This window comes from Colias croceus, chromosome 21 (genome assembly GCF_905220415.1).
Source record: "Colias croceus chromosome 21, ilColCroc2.1".
NCBI lineage: Eukaryota > Metazoa > Arthropoda > Insecta > Lepidoptera > Pieridae > Colias > Colias croceus.
In genome coordinates this window covers 3,470,176-3,482,208 of record NC_059557.1, presented here as the reverse complement: position 1 = coordinate 3,482,208, position 12,033 = coordinate 3,470,176, and positions in this window count along the sequence as shown.

The following is a 12,033-nucleotide window of genomic DNA, read 5'->3' as shown; positions in this document are numbered from 1 at the left end:
ATAAAATACTAGCTTACCACCCGCGGCTTCGCCCGCTTTCTCTAAAACGATTTGAAATTTAAACTATCCTGTCTCTCAAGTTGGATCGAACTGCACATGGTGTGCGAATTTTATTATAATCGGTTAAGTGGTTTAGGAGTCCATTGAAAACAAACATTGTGACACGAGATTTATATATATTAAGATTAGAATATAGTAGCAAAATTCTAATGAAATAAGTTATGCAAACGGAAAACTGCTGAAAATCTTTGTGTATACTTGCTCGAGTAACATTAAGGTTGCTAGACATAAATATTGTTTGAACGTTATAACCATTATGCAAACCTCTTAAAAGTATTTAAACAGGGTTTAAGCGAATATGTGCTTTAACATTGTGTCCTATGATTTAAATTGCCTCATACACAATAGATGACCTCATTGTCGTGTTAAATTTTCTATCAGTAAATATTGGCTGAACCAGGAAGTTGAGTATCGGTCTGTAGGTATTATGTAGTATTGAGCAACTTGGCAAACTTAGCCTCCTTTGACAACTATAGCGTAATGAAGATTCAACTTCATACAATTACATAATTCTATTTGTTAGTTAACTAAACATTAATTTGTTGTTGTGTTACGCTGAATCGTAATTGGATTTCGATGAATACCTACATAATAATATTAGGTAGGTATGTGGTTACATTCTCGACCCTATTGAAATTTACCTATTTGTAGTAGGCTACGAAAAATCTACGATAAACCGTAGATCAACACATCGTGCTACGAGTGTGTAGAGGAAATAAAATGTCTACAGTTTCTACGGTATTAAATGCTACGAATGTAGAACCTATATTGTATACTTATGTAACTAAAAATCGCTATTTATTCAATACTTTTTGTCATAAAATACAGGGTATAGGTATTTCTAAAGTTAGTATTGTACTCGTATATTTATTGAATTTGTTACTATTTCAGCTTTTGCCTAGTCATAAATTGTATGTAAAATAGCAAAAACTTCGAACCAGGAAGTATATAAAGTCGCTGTAGTCTTCGACAACCCGAGCGGACGTAAATTTCCATAAAAAACATAAAGTTGGTACAAACGGAGCTATAAAATCTACCATGGAAAATAAAATAGAATAAAATCGACATGAGGCTTATCATTTTGTCTTTCTGTTAAAGCATGTGAAACACAAAAGGATAGTTTTTCAATGTAAGTATTGCCTCATCTCAATGCCAGTAGTTCGTATTGTATGTATGTATTGTAGGTATATTATATGTATATTGTGTATAGTCGGTAATCGGTATTCAATAGTATAATTTTATTCTTGATATTGCCATGTAATCAGCGTTAAATTTGTATTTATACATTTTAGTCATTAATTAGGTATTAAATTGTGGATACGGTAAGAAGGCGCACGAGTTCTAGAGCACCGCAGTATGCATGAGTTCATTAATAAGTAAGTAATTAATATATAGGTAAGTAAGTTAAACTTGCTTGTTTATTTTTTTGCATAATCCCTCAAAAATTTATGTGAAGTGTTTTTAATCCTTCAAAAAGTTATCTGAAGTTTAATGCCGAATTTTAGAAATCAATTATTTGTTTCCACACGTTTTAAATCCTCACTTATTTTTCCCTTAGTTTCATCTTGTCTCTACTTTAACTTTTGGGACACTGACGTTATAAATTATTGCCAGTTCAGAAACTTTTCACTTTAGTGCATCTGGGATTTGAAATTATTACTTTAATGTTACAGAAAATTCTAAGTTATTAGTGTCAACAGTATGGTCGAAATTGTGGTCGAAATACATTTGATACCTGCGATATTTTCCGCCTTTATTTCCATATATTTATAAGAAAAAACTTTTAGATTTAGGTACGCCAATATATTTTACAGCCACATATAAGTATTAGTTAGTTTTATTCCTGTTAGTTTACAGCGAATCAATCTTTATTCTTTTATTTACAAAAGGTTTATCTCAGGGAAAATGAAACAACGGCTTCAGAAATAAGATTAACAAGATTTGATCGATTTTCAGTCCCATAAAAGTTAGATAAGATGACCGACGACAACTTTGTAACTAGGTCCAGGGTTCTAGATACATTTTTATAAATATTATAGTTGAAAATTTTTTTATAAATATTATCCTTATATATTTATGTACGTAACGTACTATGTAGTACGAATTTTGCTGAGTTAAATAGAAAAAAAAGGGTATTTTGTGTTATTTTTTACCTGGTGTAGTGGTGTCTACACATGAAGCCAAGACGTGAGGCTTGTATTTCTATTCTTTTACCTCACAACCAGAAATATATTTCTAAACAAAACATTACGCAACATACCTTCTATACCATTATGTGATTACATCGTGATAATCTAGTGTTTATGACATCACAATTATTTCTGATTGATTTCGGTGAACAGCAAAGCTGTCGCTTTGTCTACACTCTACACCAATCTACACCTACAAACTCATCATGTCACATCTTTTGTCTTATTTGTTAGTTCAAACATAATATGTACATATAATACGTATACACTTCATAACGTCATATACAAAGAGTAACTAAAAAATATGCGTCCTCTATAGACCCTATTCAGTATGCTTATTGTTGCACATACTATATTGTTCATTCGAAGTAACAATTGATGTGTGTATAATCATTTGATGCATGTAGGTGTAATGTATACGTATGTTATGTGCTTGTGTAAGAGGCAGCAAATAGCAGGTACACCTACCCGTGTTATCATTGCACTTACGTGAGGCGTTTCCCAAAATACTCTCATAAGATGATATAAAATGTCCATTATTTACGTATAGTTATTATTCCTATTTATTAATTATTGAGCTTTTTTATTAAATTAATCAAACGGTGTTGATATAAAACTAAAAAACAACGACGACTATTACTGATTGATACTTATATTGACTTTGGTTATATTAGTTCGATCATTTTAATATATTTTTCGTCTCTATACATCAGCTTATATAACTCTACGTAATCGCACGTACAGCGACAAATTGGTCAAATTCATTAGTTGTCGATTTAACGATAGCAATAAAACTTATCTCGTTATTTCGGAAAGCTTTATTTAGTCACCATTCAATTACTCCCAAACTTCGATTGGGGTATTCAGCTTTGGTAAAATAGTTAGTGATTTCTTTAATATAAGACGCTAGGCGGTTTTTCAATTCATTATTATTAATAAATTTATATAAAAGAAAACTAATACACATGATAAAAGTAGCTTACATGTAAAATAAGACATTAGGTATGCAGAAAGTTTAATAATGAATGTCTAATTTTTTTTAATATCTATAATATGAAATTTATATGAAATAAGGACCTTAACTTTTTGGTGGAGGGCACAATTGTGTGTATGTACAGTATCATAATTGGCAAGAGGCGTGACTAGACTTCAACAAAATACCGCAACAATATACCGTAAAATCCTAGGTTCATTTTTAATCCACGGTATTATGCGAACAACAAAGAAATTTTCTTAATTCTTATTTATTTGAACTACAATTCTTTAACTTTTAAAGCAGAATAGATTTATTTATGACTCAAACTCCTAATATTATTTATATCTGAACTTTTAGATATTTTTATAAATATCAAGAATATCTTTGATAAAACGTATATTTTTATTGACGTGAAATCTTTCTAAAAAGCTCCTGAAGCGTGAAAATAAGTTTTTAGCTAAAACTAGCTTAAAGTAACTTATTTTATGAATGAGATCACAGCCTTGAACCTATGCATATTTTTGGCTTAGAGCTTTCTCATTAGCGGCAAGTAGTTATGTTATGCGATACACTTAACACGATAGTTATGTTAAAATAATGAGTTAAGATACTACGATAAGAACCTACATACTATACCCGGCGCGGCCTAAGATGATCCCTATGACAGTTCGTCTTAGTGATTGCTCGTATGATGGATCGTGTCGATACTTTACTATTTTATAGGCAAAGGCGTGGTTTGCATTCAGCCACCTCGGTAAACATGTTTTTACAAATATTATAAAATGAATTTTTAACGTCTATTATGTAAACGAAACGGTAAGTAAAACGAAAGTTTTCCAAAACATAAAAATACACCTTATCATTTTCTCGTAATTTTTAACCCGTTTAACACAGTGTATATTATTTTATCATGAAAATGGAATCCCCCATTTAATTTTTCTAAAAAACTTATATTATCATAGGTAAGTAAATTAACGCGAACGGTAATTATTAATTAAGTATGCTGCGAGCTTCTGTTCCATTCAATAGTGAATGAACTATAGCTTATGCATGGAAAAAATGTGAACTCGTTTCCATTATCGAAATTTGTTTATCGATACTTTCCGCACTAGTCGATAAATGCCAACGATGTAAGTTTTGAAGGACGTAAACGTAAAGTCAGATTGATATAATTTCTCGTAAATGATAAGGATTTTTATAATTCCAACGGAATATCATTGTAATAGGATAAAGCTACGTAAAAATTAATAAATGCCATTTTTAGACGCCTCCATTAAGTTTCTAATTTAATGGTGACGCCATTACAAGTTTGTCTCTTGAGAATAACTGTCAGTGTCATAGGGATCATCTTAGGCCGCGCCGGGTATAAATAATAATTATCTAATAAATTATTTTATCATATATAAATCAAAATTCAATCAAAACCAAAAAATATTTTTTATTTGGCGTACCTATTAATTTTAATTGTTCTTAAATTACGTTCGTTTACTTTAAAAATAATTGTGAATCGGACTGTTTACCGAGCTTCCAGTAAAATTTATTCATATGAATATTCTAAAAAAGTCCTCTCTGGAATTAATAGTCGAATAAATTAAAATACCATATCCCACTGGTATTCAAAATGTAAATGCATGTTGTCATACGCAGGTATAAAGGTTTATGGATATAGTATAAAGATTGTAAAGGCCACTCCGATTTAAATCATTAAGTTATTATTATATTTAAACCTTATTAAATAATGAATTAGGTACACAGTCTAGAAATAGGCTATACTGTTGTATAGCCTATTTCTAGACTGTGTACCTAGTGTGTCACCATGTTTGGTGCAAAGACCCTCTCTATTTAAATTTATTGTGTTTGTACATAAACCAGTTTCACTTCCCAAGAATTAATGGGATCCGGAATACTGATAGAGGTAAAGCCTTTTAGCCGTTTAAATGTATGTACATATATGTACATACATATTATTGGGAGGATGAATGGCAATTTTATTTAGTAGGCATTTTAATTTAGTAGAATAATATTATATTTAATCGATGCTACAGAAGACGCGTATCGTTTGAAATATTATATCGTTGGTAATTTATATTTTATATAACGCATTATTTTGACTCTATGAAAAATACAGGTCTTTTATTACTGACGTTTTTATTAATGAGGTTCGAGTATCATGTGTTAGACTTATCACCTCTATGTTTTAATTTTTTTAATCTATTGAATATTGTAAAAACGCTTATAAATTTAACGATGTTGAGTTTCGTTTAATTAAATTAATGTTAATTATTTTTTGAAGTGAAACTTCTATAAGCGCGTTGAAAGTAAAATTTCAAGGTCGTGTTATGGCAATACCGTCACGTCATGGAATAAGGCGACGATTTTGGTATCTTTGAGTCAAAGAAGTTTCACTTCTGACACGTGTGCTCGGCACAAACGCTGTTTTTACTCTATCTGATTGTTAAAAATTTCCTTTTCTTTTCTTATAAAACTTGCGCTACCCAGAATATAAAGACATAGAGACATTTTTTTTTCTAACAGCATTAAAACTAAATGTTTCCCAGCTTTGAGGTTACTACAGTTAACTAAATAGTACTATTCCTTTGATATGTAAATATCTCTCTGAAGACATTTTACCCGGTGTATAAACACATAAATTATTGTATTTTCAGTATAAAATGTTAACGGATAAGGTACTTAAATATGTAGAACAATATTATTTCGTTGAGAACTAAGAATAACTTCTTGTTTCTCTTTTCTGTAGATACGAGTGTTTTGCCAAAAAAAGATACGACGTTTTATTTGTACCGTCATTTAATTTTCAATTTTCCAATCCGATTCGTATTTTTGATAAATAAACCTATAAGTAATATTAGGATTGTGTTTTCATCAAGAGACATCTTGCTCTACAATAACATAAGTCGGTTAATTTTCGGACAGAACCGAAAGAGTTGTCCTAAATGTTTGACCCACTTATTCTTTGGTCAGGAATATAAGAGAAGAACTTAGTTATGAGGATATAGTAAAGCCGCTTGTGGTCTGTGCCAGGAAACTTATTATATTGTCTTTACTCGTTACGTTCGCGTTAGTCTTGTCTTGTAACAAATTTAGAACACTTTAAGCGAACGAGCTTAATCTAATATATCTCTGAGTATTGGATTATAAAAGCAAAGATAAAAGTCAGTATTGTGGTCTTGAGAATGTCTAAGTAAGTACTACTTATTTCCTTGGAAAAAAATGTGTGTATGTTTGTTGCACCGGTTGTTTTATAGTTATAGTCTGATGCAGTTTTAGAGACAAAGTTAAATATATTCAAAAGGTCATCGCTGATTATCAATTAGATAGATTTAGACACGATTTAAACTCAAAAGTCTTATTTTAATCAACTATCTATTGAATACAATTATAAGAATTTTAAAGACTATTCAAAGGCAAAATAAAAGTGAGAAAGACGAACGAAATTATTTTATTTTGATTACATATAATTTTCTTTACTTTACACTATTTTCTCGAATACAATTAAATCCATACTACAATTATAAATGCGAAAGTAACTCTGTCTGTCTGTCTGTCTGTCTGTTACTCGATCACGCCTTAACTACTGAACCAATTTGCATGAAATTTGGTATAGAGATATTTTGATACCCGAGAAAGGACAAAGGCTACTTTTTAAGCCGGGACATAGGATAAGTTTTATCCCGGAAATACCACGGGAACGGGAACTATGCGGGTTTTTCTTTGACTGCGCGGGCGAAGACGCGGGCGGAAAGCTATTTTTAGAATAAAAGAAAGAAGAAATTAATCTGTTGTAGGTATTTGTTTTATATTACCTTATATTACCAACAATCTTCAGTCTGTAGAGCCTTCCAATAACAAGAACGAAAATTATTATTACTAAAGTTTAATTTTGGAATTTTCAATATATTAGGTAGGTAGGATATAGGTAGAGTTCGTGTCATTAACCTATCATTGATCGTTGGAAGATATTCTCTGAAAGTTCTTATACAATAATACTGAAAGGGATACTTCCACGAGTCGTTTAATTTTATCAGCACACATATTAGTTTACTCCAGTTAGAAAATGAATTTACGACGGTCCAACCTTCCATATTGAACTACGTAACTGGGTAATGGCTTGGTTATATTTTTGCCCATTAGCCAATTTATAAAGTTTTTAAGTGATTTTACATAAATATATAAATATTTCAGGACAATTTTTACACACGGCACGATCTGATCCCATACTAAGCTTTCGCTTGTGTTATGGAAACCAGATGGCTGATAAACATACATATTATATAATTTTAAATAAATACTTAAGTATATAGATTATTAACACCCAGACATAAAGCAAACATCTATGTTCAGCACACAAATGTTTGCCCCGGGTGGGAAACCCAAGACCTCTGACTTGGAAGGCAGGGCCACTATCAACCAAGCCCACCGGTTAGTCAAATAAACTGTTTCACAATGATACCAAGATCTCCTCAGCTGAAAACTTGTAGGTTCGGATAGAATGTAGATATCTATTTCATTATATCAATAAATAAACACATTTTTGTTGTAGTACAGCTTTTCACATTTTTGTCGATTTCACGAGTTTGCTCGAACATCACAGGCCTCTATAAAGATAATTTGCGATAGGATAGTTTCTAAGGAAAATACACTTATTTTATATTTACGACAGCTCGTGGCTTTCCATTTGGATGCACAAAAGGTTAAGCAAGAAGGTCACCTTATATTATATACCAGCTATCGTTATTTGTTACTCTTCAAAATGTTTCTAATAATAATTATTACCTATAGAAAAATTTTGTCCTTGATTGGATAAATTGGTGCTGCCACGGGTAAGCTGTTGATTAGCTGTGACTTCATATCAAATGAGATTCTATTAATTTTCATTTCTATTTTCTGCTGATAAATGAATACGACACTTTTACATATTACAAGTACATTTCTTATCTCTATGTATTTTCAAGTAGCGTGGTAGCGGTCTCTCATGTCCCAAATGGTCTTAAAACATAAAAGTTAATTTTGTTTCTGTTTCGTAAAGCAGGATCAATTCAATTGAAAAAACCACTTTAAAATATTAGAATTAATCTTAATCAGCTCATATTACAATAGTAAAATATATAATTTCTGTGAATTGCAATTGAGATAAAGTGAAGGAGTTTTAGGATATAGAAGAATGAACGTTGAAGACCCCTTGAAAAGGTTAAGAGTCAGCATTTCTAAATATCTTATTAGCATCTCTTCAACATTTAATATAATGAAATAATATGCCACCATCCTTCATTTAAAAGGACTCAAATAATTCCCTGCAAAAAGGTAAGCTACCTCTGAAAAATACGACGAGCGAAAACATACTCTATCTATTATGCATTTTAAGGTACATTTTTCAATAAAGTGTTTCACTAAAACGTGTTTATCTATGTAAAGAAATTGAAATCTCCACGAGACTTGAGTGTCGTACACAGATACTTCTTTTGAGAAAACGAGCTGATACTGCATGTTTTGCCTTATATTATTTATTTGGAAATATGTACATAAGGTAAATCTTTGAGTCAAATATTATAAGATGAAATAGACGCTTTGAAATGTGTTTTGCTTTCCATTTTCCCTTAATTATTAAATAATAACAATATTTCAATTAACTTGACAGTTCCTTTGATTAATTCATTATCAACAGCTTACCTATTGTATACCAACTGAATCTATTGAATAAGATGTCCGTTGTCCATCAATATTAAATCTACATAAATATTTTAGTACAAAATTTAATACTCTAGTTATCATTTTCGTAAGAAATACAAACCTTTGTAGGAGTTTTATAATATTCAAATAATTCGTAGATTAGCCTCCCACATTCACAATATGCATTTATAAAATAAGAAACGTATATTGGTATTAAAATTAATTACCTATACTCCCTTAATATATAAGTCGACCAAAAATCTAGGCTTATTAGGTGATCAATAAGATGGTATTCATGTTGTTCAAAATTATTCATGGTGAATCGCACTGTATACCTAGGTAGTTTAGTCATATATCACTGTGCTCCATATCCAAAAGTTGTTATATTCGGCAATAATAACGTTAGTATGTATTAACTTCACTAACCAAGAAATCAGAATTCAGAAATTGGGGACATTGTCTTATAAATTAGGAATACGCAAACAACCTCCAAATATTAATATTATGCCCTGCAGCTTCTCCAGCAAGTGTTTGAAAATATTATATCGTAATTTTTCATGACGATATTGATGATACGATAAACGTTTAATAAACCGGCTAGCCAAATACGCAAAAAAATCTTAAGATAAGACAATAATTATTCAAATTAGACCAATTTTATGACTTCTATATCGCGTTTTATTACGTAAAAACTTCTCTATTTCTTATAAATATAAACATTCAAATAAAATTGTCTCCTCTACTTTCCAATCCGCGGTGTTGATACCGAACCTAGAATAATACATGACAAACAATTATAATATAACAATAACGCAATGTATTAGAATTTAAGCTACAATTTTACAAAAAAAATCAACTTTATATAACTCTTATCCTCTGTGTAGGTAAACAACTGTGTGAGACGAAATTACGAATTATAAACTGCCTCTAAAACTATTCAGTCTGAACTAGGTTAACTTATCACATCGTCACTAAGTCCCAAAAGTTTTGGACTTGACATTCCTGTTTCCATAAATTGTCTTGTTTGTCAGGCTTTGAATTACATAGGATTAATTAAAATGAGAATTAAAATGAGAGAAATGAGCAGTGGTGGCTCAGTGGTGAGACCTCGGACTTCGAATCGATAAGTCCGGGGTTCGAGACCAGGCGAGCGCGCGGGAATTAAATTGATTTTTCAATTTATCTGCGCATGTTGTAACATCACCACTGCTCGAACGGTGAAGGAAAACATCGTGAGGAAACCGACATGTCGAAGAATTAAAAAAAAAAAAGTTCGACGACATGTGTCATCCGCCAACACGCACTTGGCCAGCGCGGTGGATTATGGCCTGTACCCTCATAGGAGGCCCGTGTCCCAGCAGTGGGAACGTTTGTGGGCTGATGATGATGATGATGAATTAAAATAACATTTTCAGATGACAATTTTACAGCATAAAATTGTATATAATTTATTTAGAATTTACAAAAGTTCAACTGATCAAGAAAAGTTTTATTTTAAAAGAATAAGAAAGTTTGATCGAATTGTATTTTGCTTTTCTTTAGCTTAGCTTAGCGTTAGCTACTATTAAGTATTCTGTGCTTTTACTCTAATACTACGCGTATCACGTGTCTTGTCATATATCTAATAGTATCTAAAATAAATATAGGTGAATTTTTCTGTTTTAACTGTAGGTAAACTGAGGTAAACCATAACCTAGAGGACGCCTAGACCATTATGTTTAAAATCGTCTCACTTATAGAAATTACATAATCCAGCATACCTAGGTCAGATTCAGTCTTACATTAAAAAAAATTTTTCTTGTTATTCATAAACTACGGAAATGAATAACAAACAGCCCCTTAAATTATGATTATGTTTTAATAATAAAATGCTCCCATTCAAGGGTAATATCCTTAGTATAATAACTTATACCGTAATAAAAATTTATTCCTAATTTTATCCGATCTGAAAATACAATATATGACTGTAGCTTTATTGAATTTTATGTTCATTGAACGATAACATTAATGGGCGAATAACCGATATTAGGATCATATTGAGAAAAAACAGAAACTACAAAAATGTCTTTCGTGCCAAAAATACATACGCTACTTTTAATACAACGAATCATTATAGTTAGAGGTGATTAATAAACTACTGAAAGAAGAGGCAACTGCAAGTCTAATTTTCGCCTACAAAAAATATCTTTAAAATTCGTGTCTGAAGTTCGAAATAATTTCACTAATTTGTCAGGTGTCATTTTCCACTATTGGCTTGGCTGTTAAATTAGCGTCTACTAACGATCGCTTCAAGTTATTTCTGTCACAGTCATTCTATACCAGCAAATACACCACTATTTTTAAATCAGTACAAAAACTTTAAGGACATGTTAGCGAATACTTTATTGTCGTGATCATGATGTTAGAATTACATAATATCGATAGATAGCAAAGATATAATCATTTGTTTATTTAAGAAAGTCTCACTAAAATCATAGACACATTGCAGAGTTCATTCACTTATTCATTGATAGTATTACCTAACCTTGGGCAATAAAATGAAAGTTGAAACAAGAGATGTAGTTACTAACTTTATTTATTTTAATTTCCTAAATTCAAATCTCCCCTTCATACTTCATCCGGGCTTAGGACCGGCATAATTACTTTTTTACAATAAATTAAATAGGTACGTAGGTATGCAATTACAAAGCAAACAATATCAAAATCGAATTTTGACGTATAAATTAAGAAGTTAGAATCAGCTGTTTTTTAAAATACCTAATCTGTATTGAAAGAAAAAACGATTTTGGCGTGTTTAAGAAGTTAGAATCAGCTGTTTTTTACAATACCTACTCTGTATTGAAAGAAAAAACGATTTTGGCGTGTTTAAGAAATTAGAATCAGCTGTTTTTACAATACCTAATCTGTATTGAAAGAAAAAACGATTTTGGCGTGTGAAGTTAGAATCAGCTGGTATTTACAATTATCTTAACTAACCTTACAAGTATTTCAATAATAAAATTGTCCTTCAAAATGTCCACCACCATTATCAATACACAGACGTGCACGTTTTATTAAATTGTTTTTTAACGAGAGAAGTAAGTAGGTATGTTTTTTTGTCTTTTCACTTCATCCAATATG